The following is a 15,721-nucleotide window of genomic DNA, read 5'->3' as shown; positions in this document are numbered from 1 at the left end:
CTATAGTAGCTTCGTGACTTAGTAATGGGGTGAAACAAGCCTTAGAGTAAAAAGATAGGATTGGTTTGTCTTAGATCAATCAATAGCAATCAGTAATTGACAACTTAAATTCATCATTTCTAGGATCTAACATGAAACTATGGATAAGACAAGACCCACAATGAGGGGGGAAGACAGCCCACAGAAACAAATTAGGATTAACAAAACATGATTTTAACAAACCAGGACTTTAACAACTATTATATGAGTATGATACATATGACCAGCAATTTTTTTAATTGAACATAAATAGACAAATGGAACAACAAAAATTCAGTACCAAACTGAATATACTATTATATATTGTATAATATATATTGTAATACATGTTATACATACAAAAAATATATATAAAAATACATCATGACCAACAACAGCACCAGTAAACATGAAATACATATAAATCTTACAAAATATATGTAAGATCCAATTACTAAAAACTACAAAGCACAAATGAAAAACTCAAAAAAGGTCCAAGTAAATAGATATATCACGTCCATGGCTCAGTATTATTAAGCTGTTGATTCACCCCTAAGTGATTTACAGTTTCAATGCAATGCCAATCAAAAATCTCAGCAGGATTTTTATAGATGTCAACAAGCTGATTCTAAAATGGAGGAGTTCCCGTTGCAGCATAGCAGAAATGAGTCTGACTAGTATCCATAAGGATGTGGGTTCAATCTGTGGCCTCACTCAGTGGGTTGGGGATCCAGCGTTGCCGTGAGCTGTGGTGTAGGTCGCAGATGCAACTCAGATCTCACACTGCTGTGGCTGTGGTGTAAACCGGCAGCTACCAGCTCCAATTCGACCCCTAGCCAGGGAACCTTCATATGCTGTGGGTGTGACCCTAAAAAGAAAAAAAAAATTTTTTCTGAAAAATAACAACTAGAAACCCATACTACCCAATCAAGACTTAGTATATATATAACTAGAGTAATATATATATATATACATATATATATAACTAGAGTAATATATATATATAAAACTAGAGCAATCAACTAGGGTAATCACTAGAGTATATATAACTAGAGTAATCAAAGGTGTAGTAACGAAAAAAATGAAAGAGAGATCAATGGAACATAGAATATAGAGACTCATACATAAATGAGCAATTGGCTTTCAGCAAAGGTACAGAGGTGATTCAAAGTAGAAAGACATCTTTTATAAAAACATTGTTGGAACCACAGACCCATGTGCAAAAAAATAAACCCCAATCCATACTTTGCACAATTTAGAAAAATTAACTCAAAGTAATTCATAAATCTAAATGTAAAATTTTGAACGATAAAAATTCTAGAATAAAATATAAGAAAAAGTCATTGTGCTCTTAGATGGGACATTAAAATGAAAGCAAACAACTCTAACTCCAAAAGATGAAAACTCTAATTCAAAAAGATACATGCAGTCATTGTGCTCTTAGATGGGACATTAAAACGAAAGCAAACAACTCTAACTCCAAAAGACGAAAACTCTAATTCAGAAAGATACATGCACCCCAATGTTCATAGCAGCACTTTTCACAGTAATCAAGACATGGAAACAATCCAAGTGCCCATCAACAAACAACTGGTCTAAAAAGATGTGATATCTTACACACACATACACAAAATGGAGTATTACCCTGACCTTTTTTTTTTTTTTTAATTTTAATCAACTACAAAAAGATATCTGAAGGGCGAATAGGGAGAGTTGAATATGACTGAATAATATAGAACTGTTAAATTTTTTTAGATATTATCATTAATGTGGTTATGTAGAACAAGGATCAGCAAACTTTTTCTATAAAAAGTGAGATAAGGTGTTCTCACTGTGGCACAACAGGATAGGCAGCCTCTCTGCGGTGCTAAGATACAGGTTTTACCCCCAACCTGGCACAGTGGGTTAAGGACCCAGCATGTCCAAAGCCTTTTTTTGTGCCAAGCTGGGGATGGAACTTGCATTGCAGCACTACCCAGACACCAAGGATCCTGCTGTGCCACAGTGTGAACTTTTTTTTTTTAAACTTTTTAACAAGGTGTCTTGTAATGGCTCTGTCACTGTAGCACCAGAACAGCCACAGACAATATGAAAACAAATGAATCTGTGTTCCAGTAAAACTTCATTTAAAAAAAAAAAAAAAAAAAAAAAAAAAAAGGCAGTACTGGCCTGCGGGCCACAGTCTGAGAACCCCCTGATGTAGACAAAACTACAGTGACAGAGACATTAATGGCTACCTATGGTGAGGTAGACAGCAAGGTAAGGGTTGAGGGCAGGAACTGCCTGGAGAACAGCACAAAGAAACTTTTCCAGAGTGATGGAAATGTTCTATACCTTGACTGTGCTGTTAAATTACAGGCATGGATACATTTGTCAAAGCTCATCAAACCCTATATGCTTAAAACGGGTGTATTTTATCATGCAAGCAATAACTCAATAACTTGTTTTTTTTTTTTCTTTTCTAGGGCCGAACCCATGGCATACGGAGGTTCCCAGGCTAGGGGTCCAGTCAGAGCTCAGGCAGGTTGGCCTATGCCACAGCAACGCAGGATCCAAGCCACATCTGCGACCTACACCACAGCTCACGGCAACGCCAGATCCTTAACCCACCGAGTGAGGCCAGGGATCAAACCCACAACCTCATGGTTGCTAGTCAGATTCGTTAACCACTGAGCCACGATGGGAACTCCTTGACTTGTTTTAAGATGTACCCTTTGCAGGCGATAGCGTCAGTGATGTGAAAAGGATGCCCTTTGGAGCCAGAATAATCTCAGTTCAAATTTTAGCACCAAAGCTTAACAGCTATGTGATCACTGTCAAATCATTTTTGTGGGTGATTTGACACAGGTTAAATCAAAACAGGTTAATAATTCTTACCTCATAGGTTTGTTTCTAAAATGAAATAAACGTGATTGAGGCAAGATGGCAGGCTAGTGATGAGCATCAGTCAAGAGACGAAAATACCCAAAAACAGACTTTAAAAATAGTTTAGTTCCTCTTCAAATCATCTTCTTCCACACCACCTGAAAGCATCCTGATTCACCATGCCACTGGCAGCAGTAAAATGGGTGATACCAAGCAGAACTATCTTGAAACATTTCTTTCTAATTCAAAATGGAGCCTCATATTATTTTTGTCATACATCTACATATTCTTCTCTTCCGGATGACTATAACTGCAAAGTAGAGCTTGCTATGACATCTGATGGTAGGGCAATAACATGCTATCACCCTTCTGTGGACAATTCAAAACCTATCACAGACATCGTAGGAAAGTGAATCCTCCAAAAAACAGATACAGAAGTTTTAAGGAATCAAAGAGAAATGTTACCCTGCATCTCATGTGCCATTTGAGAAAATATAATTGGGTATATTAACTAATATGTTATATAGTAATAATAAAATATATTTTCATATATTAAAAAACAATGAAATAAGTGTATGTAAGAATATAAATAAATATAAACTGTATAAGATCTGGCACGTAAGGGGCATACTCCCCTGATCTGAGTAAACCAATTTTTTAAGAATTCAAGAAAATGAGTCAGTAAAGATCAGACAACTACACTAGCTTCTCTTGTTCTCTGCTGAAATACTCTTTCTTTTTGCCTACTGTTTATTGTGGTTTCACCTGATTTTAGGCACTAGCATCCAATGTCAGCTCCTGTGATTTCAGAGTAACTTAGGTCTCACAGCAAGCACTGAGTTTAGAAAAATATTCCATGACAAATATATTATAAAAGGAAATCTAAGAAGACAAAAGCCAAAAGGAAGAAGTATCGGAGTTCTCATTGTGGCGCAGTGGAAACAAATCCGACTAGGAACCATGAGGTTTCGGGTTCAATCCCTAGCCTTGCTCGGTTGGTTAAGGATCTGGTTTGCCATGAGCTGTGGTGTAGGTAGCTGATGTGGCTTGGATCCCGCGTTGCTGTGGCTGTGGTGGAGGCAGGCAGCAACAGTTTAGATTAGACCCCTAGCCTGGGAACCTCCATATGCCAAGGGTGGGGACCTAAAAAGCAAAAAAAAAAAAAAAAAAAAAAAAAGTATCCATTTTCCCAAGTAAGGAGAAGGCCAGTAGAAATGGTATAATATTGTAAATCAACTAAACTTCAATAAAAAAAATTTTTTAAAGAAATGGTATAATATTTATAAAGAAAAACCAATAAACTTAGATGTTTTCCCCTTTTATAGACTAAGATTTGAATTTTAACCAAACCAACAGCCAACCAATAAAACTACAAAATGACATGGAGTTTCCATGGTGGCACAGTGGTAACAAACCCAACTAGTAACCATGGGGATGTGGGTTCAACCCCTGGCCTCGCTCAGTGAGTTAAGGATCTGGCGTTGCCGTGAGCTGTGATGTAGGTCACAGACGAGGCTCAGATCCCGTATTGTCGAGACGTAGTATAGGCCGGCAGCTGCAGCTCTGACTTGACCCTTAGCCTGGAAACTTCCATATGCTTCAGGTGCAGCCCAAAAAAAAAAAAGAAACAACAAACAAAAAAACCCTACAAAATGACGCAGCATTTGTATAGTGCTTCATCTTGTATTTCTTATAGTAGCACTATATAGTAGATGGGATGACTTCTATCAAATGTGTTCTTGTTTTGTTAGTAAGGATGTTCAGTTTGAGACAGATGAAGGGGCATGCTCAAGAACACTGCCAGTAACTGGCAAAGTTCAGATGTGAAGTCATACATGTGGCTCCCTATCACGAGCTTTCAGCAGACATCACCATCACAGAGTTAGTTATCTTGGGTTCTGTGAAACTCTACCTAACTCCTAGGTGCTTTTCCCTCCCTTGACATCTTTGGGTGTCTAAAAGACTAATTTGTTACAGTGTGACATACTTAACTCCTAAACATTCAGGAATAACTAGACTTTGGGGTGGTAAAGGCTATTTCTATGGCTAAATATGGGCTTATATGATCAGAAGTGAAAATCTCAGAGGACTAATTTCTAATAGAAGAGCCTACAGTGCGGCATAAATGGTAAATCCCTCAGACTGTTTCCTTCTCCCCACCCCAACAGTCACATCATACACACTAACATTCACCTGCCCCAGTTTCTGAACACAGTTCTTGAATAAAAAAAAGGAAAACACACCATTATCCCACATAACTATTCATACAATCACAGTATCTCAGCATTGGGTCTGCTGGTCCATCCTCTGAGCAAGGACTGACAAAAATGTGTTATCTACCCATCTTCTACTTATTATGTCCCAGTCAGCCCAGAGGTGGACTACAAGATCATAAACATGAGGACATATGAAGAAACAAACCTCCTTCCATGAACAGGTAAGAAAGCCTGGTGGTGGAGTTCCCGTCGTGGCTCAGTGGTTAACGAATCCGACTAGGAACCATGAGGTTGCAGGTTGGATCCCTGGCCTCGCTCAGAGGGTTAAGGATCCTGCATTGCCGTGGCTGTGGTGTAGCTCTGACTGGATCCCTAGCCTAGGAACCTCTATATACAGAGGGTGCAGCCCTAGAAAAGAAAAAAAAGACCAAAAAATAAAATAAAATAAAAGAGGGGATTATCAAACGTCCAAGTCTGTACATCTAACTTTGCCAGCTTTGTTTTTTTCCTCAATCTGTGAGTCTGGTCAAATATAATTTTTAAAGATTCACTATAATAATCCTTCATGCTTAACTTTTTACCCTTATTTATGCAAAGATGAGATTCAATATACAAAAATGTCCATTACAGATGAATATTTCTAGAATATGTATATTCTACTCGGTATTGTGAATATTCTAAACTAAGCTGGTAAAACTGATTTAAATCAGTTTCCTTCCCCAAATTGTGGCACCTTCAAAAGTGTTACCTTGAAGGGGAAGTGAACGATTTGCTCAAGCCTCTGAATTGTATTAACACTATATAAACCCACAGCCCAGTTCCATCTTAAGTTGGAAAAATGTAGTCATAACTCATATCTAGTGTTTTTCAAAATGAAGTTAAAATAAGGAAGAAAAGCTGGAACTATAACTCAGATATTCTATTACAAGTGTAGAAAACAACCCATTTCTCACCATTTCCTAAACACTATAAATGCAGAGCTCTAGCCTAAGCCATGCTGCAAGCCCACTCAAAGACTAACAGCTGATTAAGAAACTAAAACAGCTGTTTTCTATTAACATTCAGTTCAATCAGCACCTTTAAAAAATTGCATTTAAGGAGTTCCCACTGTGGTGCAATGGGATTGGCGGCACCAGGACGCAGGTTCCATCCCCAGCACAGCACAGTGGGTTAAAGGATCCAGCATTGCTGCAGCTGTGGCTTGGATGTGATCCCTGGCCCAGAAACTCCATATGCTCTGAGGTGGCCAAAAAAGGAAAGAAAGAAAAAAAAACAAAAAAAAATGCATTTAAGACTCCCAATTTTCAAAACATTCCTTCTTTATGAAAGAAAATAACTGAACCACTATACTCAGAAGCATCAGACTTTCAAAAAATGCTTTCTTGCCATATAAAAATGTATCCAGGGGAGTTCCCGTCGTGGCGCAGTGGTTAACGAATCCGACTAGGAACCATGAGGTCGCGGGTTCGGTCCCTGGCCTTGCTCAGTGGGTTAATGATCCGGCGTTGCCGTGAGCTGTGGTGCAGGTCACAGATGCAGCTTGGATCCTGCACTGCTGTGGCCTAGGCCGGCAGCTGTAGCCTGGAAGCCTCCATATGCCGCTGATGCAGCCCTAAAAAGCAAAAAAAAAAAAAAAAAAAAGTATCCAAATTATTGTCATTACAGCTAAGCAGATAACAGGTACCTACTTAATGTTCTGCACACTATTAAGTATGTACATCACATAGTTTCATTTATTCCTAAGAACGCTGCAAAGTATGTTACCACACCTTACAGGACTCTGAAGCTCTGAAAGGATAAGTGACCTGCTCAAGGCTACCCAACTAGTCAACAGAAGAGTGGAGATTTCAACCCAAACGTATCTGGTTCTAAGAATATACATTTCCCTAAACTGTGCTACTGCCCCATTTCACAGTGCAGGAACGAAGAGGCAGAAGAGCTCATGAATTTATCCAACAGTCTTAATCATTTCACCAAAAAAAGGGAGAAATTTCCTAAAACAGAACCACTTTCTGAAATCTGCAGTGCACTATTTAAACCTCAATCATTTTCAAGAAGTAATTAACAGGTTAAAAAGAAAGATCAGAAATCCTTATGGAGTACATCAAATTTCATCACAGACCTGCAAGTGAACTGTCATTGTGGACAAGTCCCCAGAGGTAGAGGTTCTCTTGCAAAGGACCAAGGGTGAGGTATCAAGCACTTCACTCAATTCAAATGCATCCTGAGCACCTGCACAGTGTTAAAGACTCCTTCCTGGCAGAGAGGGCACAGAGCTGGGTGAGAGGTAAGACCCACCACAGACCTCCAGGAGCTACCAGACTAGAAGACTAGAAGAGGAGTCCATTTACACTTACTTATACAGTTACTATTAAGCAAATAAATGAAGTGTGAGAAATCCTAAAACAAAAAAACAATGCTATCAGAGAAGGTAAGCAACGGGCCCACTTGCCACATTAGGTTCTAAATAGTATTTGTTTATATTTTGTTCCTCCCTGACAACCCCTTCCAACCTTGTCAACCTCCCTTTCCACAACCCCCCCACCACCAACGCAGGCACACACAACCACACAACCAGGAAGGAAAGCCCTAAGTGCAAGGATTATGATTCCTAAAAATGACCTTGTTATTGTACTTTAAAAGTACAAGCTTATGCCATCAGAGAATTTCTTTAGCTTTGTCAGGTGAAGAAAATTGGCTTTTCAAAGCAAAATGAAGCTGACCAAACTAGAAAAACCCAGGTAACACTTCTCTACATCGCTCACTGAACATAAGAAACCAATCAACGATAACGACCCACACGGTAATGCTCATATTTTTCTTGTTAATTTAGCAAATGGCAAAGAGATACAACAACTGAAAGCAACACATTCTGGTCCTTTTGTTCCACCACGCAATTTGACAGACATTTAGGCTTGTTCCACCTGCGCGCGGTGGGGGGGGGGGTCGCGGGGGGGCGTGTTATACAGAATCATTCTCACATCCAAAGGAACTGAATTTGGCAGAACCGATGTACCCAAAGCTTGACAAGGCTTGTACTTCTTGCAGCCTGCAAATCCCCAGAGACCATGAAAGCTTACAGGACTGTAACAATTATTTATCTCAGCTGATCAGAACTCCTTTACAAACTTGCAAAAAAAAACAAAAACAAAAAACAAAAAAACCTCTCCAAAACTGCCAGCATTTGTCCTGATCTGGAAAACCCAACGGTTAAAAAAAAAGTTTCTTCTGAAAATGAGGCTGGGGGAGCGGGGGGGTAGTTGTTGAATTAAAAAAAAAAAAAAGTACATGCTTTTCCCTTTAGTTCTATATGCCTGCAGCAGCAAACTCAAAATAACTTCACTGAGAGTAAAAGCTAAGACGACGAACACCAAAAATATTGCTCAATCCAACTTAACACTGTGAGCTCCTCAGTTCACAGTAAGATCTAGAAACTTTAAGTGTGACTGAATCATTTTGCTGTTAAGAACCATTCCAAAAAGCAAAAACAAAAAGTCTATCCTTTCTTCTGATGGAAAAAGTTGGATTTCCCCCGTATTAAGAAAAAAAAAAAAATCACATACTAGTTGACTTTGTGTGAAAAAAAGAGAACGGAGAGAAGTTCACTAAACCAGATTTACCAAAAAAAAAAAAAAGTTTTGTTTGGTCTGAAAGTATGGCTGCACTTGAACTCGACAGAGTTGAGGCCGTGGCACGGTCCCAAAGCGGGTCCCCTCCGGCTGCAAGTCCCCGACCCGCGCAGGTCCCCCGGCCGCGCCCCCGGGAACGGGCGCCGAGAGCGCCCCCCAAAGGTGGGCGCGGCCCGGCGTGTTTACCGCCGGCGCTGGCCCCCGGGAGCCGCTCCCTCGCGTCCGCAGCACTTGTTCGCCGACTCCATCGGACGGAGGGACCCACAGAGCAGCTGCAGCTCCCGGGCGATCCCGGCCCCTGCTCCCAGAGAGGCCGACCGAGGAAGCCGGGGCCGGGGTTCCAAGCCTTGCGGGCTGTGGGGTCGCCTGAGGGGGCATCCCAGCTGTGTGGGGCGGATGCGCCTCCTATTCCGGGAGTGGAGGCGGCCCCGAAGATGAACTTTGGGAGCGGGAAGGAGCGCCCCAGCCCCAGGACAGACAATGCGTGAAGGGGGCCGCGTAGGGAGGCGGGGGCTGCAGAGCCGGGGGGCGCTCCCCAGCCGCTCATTCATCCCCGCCCGCCGGCGCGCGCCCCCGCCCCACCCCGGCAGCTCCGGGCCCCCGCCCCCGCCCCGAGGAGCGGCCGCAAGGGGAGGGGCCCAGGCTCCCGCCCGCGACCCCTCCTCAAATCACAAAACTTCCCCCAACTCCGCCAACTAAGTTGCACTCTCACCGTGAGGCGCCCCGGGGCTCCCCCGCGGGCCAAGCCGGAGCAGCTCCGCACCCTCGCCGCGGAGAAAGACAATAGTTAGCCGCTCTTCCGGCGGCAGCAGCAGAGGTGGTGGCGACGGCCCGAAACTGCGGCGACGGAGGCAAGGAGCCGGCACGGTGGTCTCGGCGGAGCCCGGGCGTTTCACCGCGGCGGCTCCGGCTCGGGGCTGGCCCTGCACACAGCCCCAACCCGCCCGCGCATGCGCCACAAGCCGCTCGGGAATGGGCGGGGCACCGGAGGAGGACGGTAAGGCTTAAGCGCCCTCCCATGAATAAGCGCGGAGCCAGGGGCCGCTAGCTGGGATTGCACGGCAGAGCTGCCTATCAAGATCCGTGAGACCAATAGTGAGGTACATGGGCGGTGCCCTCAGGTTGCTAAGGAAGGCTGAGGTTGACCGCCGCCGCTCCGCTGCGGTAAAGTGATCAAAGTCGGGTACCGTGTGGAGGTGCCTGACTGAAATGCTCATCCACCCTCACCTCTCTGCCCTGTTTCGGGAAACCGCCCTTCCTCTGTGTGTGTGTCGGAGGGAGATGCTTACCTAAAATGTAGCACTTGCTGTAACACAAGTGAAATCATTTACTCTTTACTTCCCTCCACTTGAAATTAGAAAGTGGGTCTTTTCTGTGTCCTGTGCCTAAAAGAATCATTGCTAAATATTCAACATATTTTTAGTTACATGGTTGGAAGCATAGATGAAAGGCTCGATGGTGGCATCAGGATTATGGCAAGTCATTCCATAAACCTTTGGCTTTTCAATCACCGCAAAATCATGCAATCTTCAATTTGCAGGGACCTCTGAAATCACCTTGGTGGCTTTTGAGAAACAAAGTATGGTCTGTTGGTACACGAAGAAACTCATTTTGATCGGTGTTCGTTTATTTCAATGTGTATTGAGGGAAAATGCCTGTCACATCAAACAATTATTTCATTGATGTTATTTTTTAGATGAAATATGAAGTTGTAAGAGTGAATCTACTTAAAAAATTTAGGAGTTCCCATTGTGACTCAGCAGTAGTGAACCCAACTAGTATCCATAAGGATGCAGTTTCAATCCCTGGCCTTGCTCAGTGGGTTAAGAATCCAGCATCCTGTGAGCCCTGGTGTAGGTCGCAGATGCGGCTGGGATCCCAAGTTTCTATGATGTAGGCTGGCAACTGCAGCTTGGATTAGACCCCTAGCCTGGGAACTTCCATATGCCCCAAGTGTGGCCCTAAAAGAAAAGAAAAAAAAAATTCAAGTAAAGAGTTCCCATCGTGGCTCAGCAGTTAACGAACCCAACTAGCATCCATGAGGGCTCGGTTAGATCCTGGCCTTACTCAGTGGGTTAAGGATCCAGTGTTGCCCTACATGGCTCAGATCCTGAGTTGCTGTGGCTCTGGCTTAGGCCAGCAGCTACAGCTCTAATTGGACCCCTAGCCTGGGAACCGCCATAAAAAGATCAAAAAAAAAAAAAAATTAAGTCAAAACTGGGCACACTTTAAATGAAGTTCAAGAACGTGCAGAATGGATTTTCTTTGTGGCCCATCGGGTTAAGGATCCAGTGTTGTCACTGCAGTGGCTCCACAGGTGCATGAGTTTAATGCCTGACCCAGGAATTTCCACATTTGGCAGAGGGGGCAAAACAAAAACAAACAAAAAACATGCAAATTGATAGTAACTGGAGTGAGAATAGTGATTATCTAGATTGTTCTAGAAGCATTATTGGCTGGGAAGGAGCAGGGGAGGTGTAAGGCATGTTCTGTATTTTGATCTGAATGGTGGATTACAAAGGTATAGACATATGAAAGTTAATTCAGCTGTATGTTTAAGATTAGTGCACTTTACACACTTTATACATGTATGTCATATCAACTTAAAATACTTTTTATAGGATTTGCCCTCCCCCAAAAATGCGAAGATATAGGCAAATGCCTTTTGGCAAACTCTGATCCAGGAAAGCTCCCTACCAGTGACTGAATACCCGAAAGGGGGTAATGTGAATAATTACTGCCTGTATCAGGTACTTGCATTGTTGTTTGGCTCTAAATCTTAGAAGTAATTCTAGCTTTGAACTGAAATTTGCTTCCCTGTAAGAAGTGAACCTGGTTCTCACATGTATTTTCTTAGTTCACACTCACAGAATGAAAAACTGAGGCCAAACTTTTCCAGTGCCTCATGTGAAATTATTTCGCAACCACCTGATCATTCCCTCCTCCACACTCGCTTTAATCTGTCCTGTCAATGTTTGAAAGGTGGCCCAGAGACAGGAGACTCCTAGATCCTAGCTCTGACTCTGTTCCACCCCTTCTCAAAGAATGTCTCCTGTAAAGCAGAGAAGACCTAGAAAATCTCTTAGACCCCAACATGCAAAAACCCCATGGTCTTCTGCTGGAGCCTGGCTGGTCTGTTACAGAAGCAGCAACAAATGTTACTATGTCATCTTTCTAGTGACTGCTGACAGCAACATTCCCTGCTCTCTGCCTCAGCAGGATTTATACCTTCCTAGTGAGCTGCAGAAAAGTTCAAGAGTCCAGCATTTTTTCAGTTTACCGGGTCTACAAACCACCTGGGAAATTTTGTTAAATGTGAATTCTGACTCCGTAGGTCTAGGGTGGGATCTGGGATTCTAAATTTCTAACAATCACCCAGGTGGAGATCCTGATGCTCCTGGTCTGGGACCCTGCTTTGAGGAGCATAGGTCTACTCTGCATACCCCAGACAGCTAAACCCTCTATCTTGGGAAGTCCTAAGTAGTTATCGACATGGCTGGTACTTTTTCATTATCCAGGCACCAACTCACAGAAAACGTCTATCTGAAATAACTTTCACCTGGTTCCTCTCATTCATATTACTCAAATCTTCTCATAGCATTTATCCCAGTCTGAAAGTACCTTATTTTATGTGTGTGTTTGTTGGCTCTCTCCTCCTCTGTAATGTAAGCTCCCAAAGTTTGTTTTGTTTAACCCCTCCTCCAACTCCTATCAGAGCGCCTGTGGGAACAGTAGCACTCAGAAGTTTTGCATGAATGAATTTGTACAGAAGGAGCTACTGTGAGGGTGCCCTCAAACTGACAGTGCCTAATACTAAAGACTTGTTCTTTCGAGGGACACCAAATGTCTCTATCCAGCATACCCCTCTTAACCAGAAAGAGATTGGGGTTTAGTAATTTTCTCTCTTTTCCTGAGTAAGTTTTCAAGCCAGGAAAGATATCAGGGCCTTATCAAGAAGCAATAGGATTTTGCCTCTCTCAACCATCTCTAACCTGCCTCTCCAGTCAACTTATAGCTCTCCAGTTGATTTACACAGGATATAATACCTATAAATATAGCAAGGATAAACCCCATTTTACAGAGAGCCTCTGGAAATGCCAAAGCAAGGAAAACATAAACCAACACAGTTATAAGAACACAAATTTCTCTTGAGACCCATAGTCCCTAAAATGTCTACTTTTGTAAAAGGAGGAGCACTGAAACCAACTTGCCCCAGGGTTCTTCTTTCATAGCAGTAGACACTATCTTCCTTTTGTGGTACAAATAATACCCTGCTGTTGCCCTAGGGAAATTCCACTTTTGGCCCCTTGCTTGGAGAGAAGCCAACTCCACCATAACCTCAATTCCGTGGCTTCAGCTTATGATCTAAACCTGAGCCAATCAAAGCATCCTATCCACAGGTCAACAATTATTAGTTCAGAGTTGGGCACATGATGCCAGACAAGCCAATTAGGGGCAACAGAGTAAATTCTGCCCTCTGGGGAGTTCTCACTGTGGCTCAATGGGTTACGAACTCAATTAGTGTTTTTGAAGATGAGGGTTCAATCTCAGTCCTTGATCAGTGGGTTAAGGATCTGGCTTTGCCGTGAGCTGTGGTGTAGATGTGGCTCAGATCTGGTGGTATTGGCATAGGCCAGCAGCTACAGCTTCAATTCAACCCCTCATCTGGAAACTAAAAAGCAAAATTAATTAATTAATTAATTAATTCTACCCTCTGTTTAAACTATCAGGGTAGCTGACATTATTTTTCTCAGCTGAAAAGGAAGATATGCTTATCAGACATCTGGTCGCCATGTGGACAGAATCTCTTTAACGTGGAGCCAGCACAGTGGAAAGGTAGAGAAACAAAGAAAAAAGATGTTTTGGTGACATTGATTGGATGGCTGAATCCAGCAGTTCCTGAAGCTAGAACAACCCACAGACTTTTCAATTACGTAAGTCAATAAATTCAATCAGAGGGGAGGTTTCTATCACTTGCATCTGAAAGAGTCCTAACTGACACACCACCCAGGTGTGGATGATCCCTGGTCAATTCTCCGACTGCCTTTCAATTCAACTAGAAAGTAGCTATTGAGAGTTTACTGTGTTCAAGGCTTAGGCTTGGTCCTGGGATTCAAAATAAAGAATAAAGTTCTTGCTTTTAAGGAACTCAGTCAAATGAGGGAAACAAGTGAGCAAACCAGCAGGAAATCAGAAGTGTAAGGACCACCACAGAGGTGGATGCAGGGTACTGGGGGCACAGAGAGGAATACCTCTATTTAGAGGGTGAAAGTCCAGGGGAGGCATCCAGGAGGTGTGACAGTTAAGCCAGGTCTTGGAAGACAATCCACCGGGTAAAGAATGGTAGTATAGTTTGTGCAGGAGGCTTGGGTGTGTGTGCACAGGTAGCAGAGGACATTCCCAGGGAAAGAAAGAGCCAATCCAAAGACATGGAGGTATCAGAAACACACATGACACTGGAGCGAGAAGGGGTAAGAGGTGAAGCTGAAGGGAATTAGCCACAGCTAGTTTACACTGCTTTGCTCAGGAGTGTGGCCTTTAGCCTGAAAGGCCAAGAAGAATCTTCGAAAGATTTTAAGCCATGGAACAAGGATGAGACCAGATTTTCATCTTGAAAGATCACCTTTGAACCATGTGCTTAAGCTGAATTTAAGTAGAGAATGAAGATGGGGCCAGGGAGAGAGGCATCTCTAAGACAAACCTGGCTCCAGGTAGGAGGTTTTACAGTCCAGAGCTGAGTTTTCACTTCCTGGGTGGCAGAGAGAACCTTTCTCAATATCAAGCCCAAAGCTATCCAATAGAAATATATGATGAGTTACATGTGTGATTTAAAATTTTCCAGTAGCATTTGAGTAATAAAAAAAAATTTTCCAGTAGCCACATTTTTTTTTTTTTTTTTTTTTTTGTCTCTTTAGGGTCGTACTCCTGACTTATGGAAGTTCCCAGGTTAGGGGTCAAATTGTACCTGCAGCTGCCGGCCTACGTCACAGCCACAGCAACACCAGATCCTATCCGTGTCTGCAATCTTCTCTGCAACTAGCTGCAACGCTGGATCCTTTAACCCACTGAGTGAGGCCAGGGATCCAACCCCCATCCTCATGGATACTAGTGGGATTCTTAATCCACTGTGCCACAACAGGAAATCCTCCAATAGCCACATTTTAAAAGTAAAGAGAAACAGGTGAGGGGAATTCCCCGGTGGTCTAGTGATTAGGATTTAGTGCTTTCACTGCTGTGGCCCGGGTTCAATCCCTGGTCTGGGAACTGAGATGCCACATCAAGCCACTGCATGCACCGCATGGCCAAAAACAAACAAACAAAAACCCAAAAAACAAAAAAGGAAATAGGTAAAATTAATTTTAGTGGTATTTTTATTTAACCAAATATATTGCAAACATTGTAGTTTCAACAGGTTTTTTGTTTTTTTTTTTTCTCCTTTCTTTTTGGCTGCCCAGGGGCATATGGAGTTCCCAGGCCAGGGATTAGACCCAAGCTGCAGTTGCAGACCTAAGCCACAACTGAGGCAATGGTAGATCCTTAACCCACAGTGCCAGGCAGGAGATTGAGCCTGTGTCTGAGCACTCCCAAGACTCTGCCAATCTCGTTGGGCCACAGTGGGAACTCTGGGTAATACTTTTTTTTTTTTTTTTTAGCAAACTAAGTCTTCAAAATAATCCAGTGTGTGTTTTACACTTACCACACATCTCAATTCAGGCTAGCCTCCTTTCAAATGTTCAAAAACATGTGGCTGGTGCCTACTGTTCTGAAGAGCATAGTTCTGGTTGATTGATTCTGATAGAGTTTCTGAGTGTTTGTTCCAAAGCATAGCATGTGCCTGGGCCATAATTCCTTCACCATACTTCTTTCACTTTGATTATCTCATTTATTTTTCACAACCCTGGGCTGGTACTATTATTCACATTTAAAGGTAACTTGCAGTTAGGGAGATTTAAAAAACTTTCTCCAAATCACATAGCTACTAACTGACACAAC

The 15,721-nt window shown here is 42.7% G+C and overlaps 1 protein-coding gene across 1 annotated transcript in view; it reads right to left on the bottom strand.

The window, feature by feature from the left end:
• The window catches only part of AKAP13 (A-kinase anchoring protein 13), a 333,471-nt gene extending 323,761 nt beyond the window's left edge, over positions 1-9,710 (bottom strand). Inside the window, exon 1 of the mRNA XM_021099912.1 lies at positions 9,441-9,710. The gene's annotated coding sequence lies outside the window, so the exon portion shown is untranslated. The remainder of the gene's footprint in view (positions 1-9,440) is intronic.

The sequence above is a fragment of the Sus scrofa genome, chromosome 7 (genome assembly GCF_000003025.6).
Source record: "Sus scrofa isolate TJ Tabasco breed Duroc chromosome 7, Sscrofa11.1, whole genome shotgun sequence".
NCBI lineage: Eukaryota > Metazoa > Chordata > Mammalia > Artiodactyla > Suidae > Sus > Sus scrofa.
Note: the sequence above shows the minus strand (reverse complement) of the source record. Positions and strands in the feature narration are given on the sequence as shown.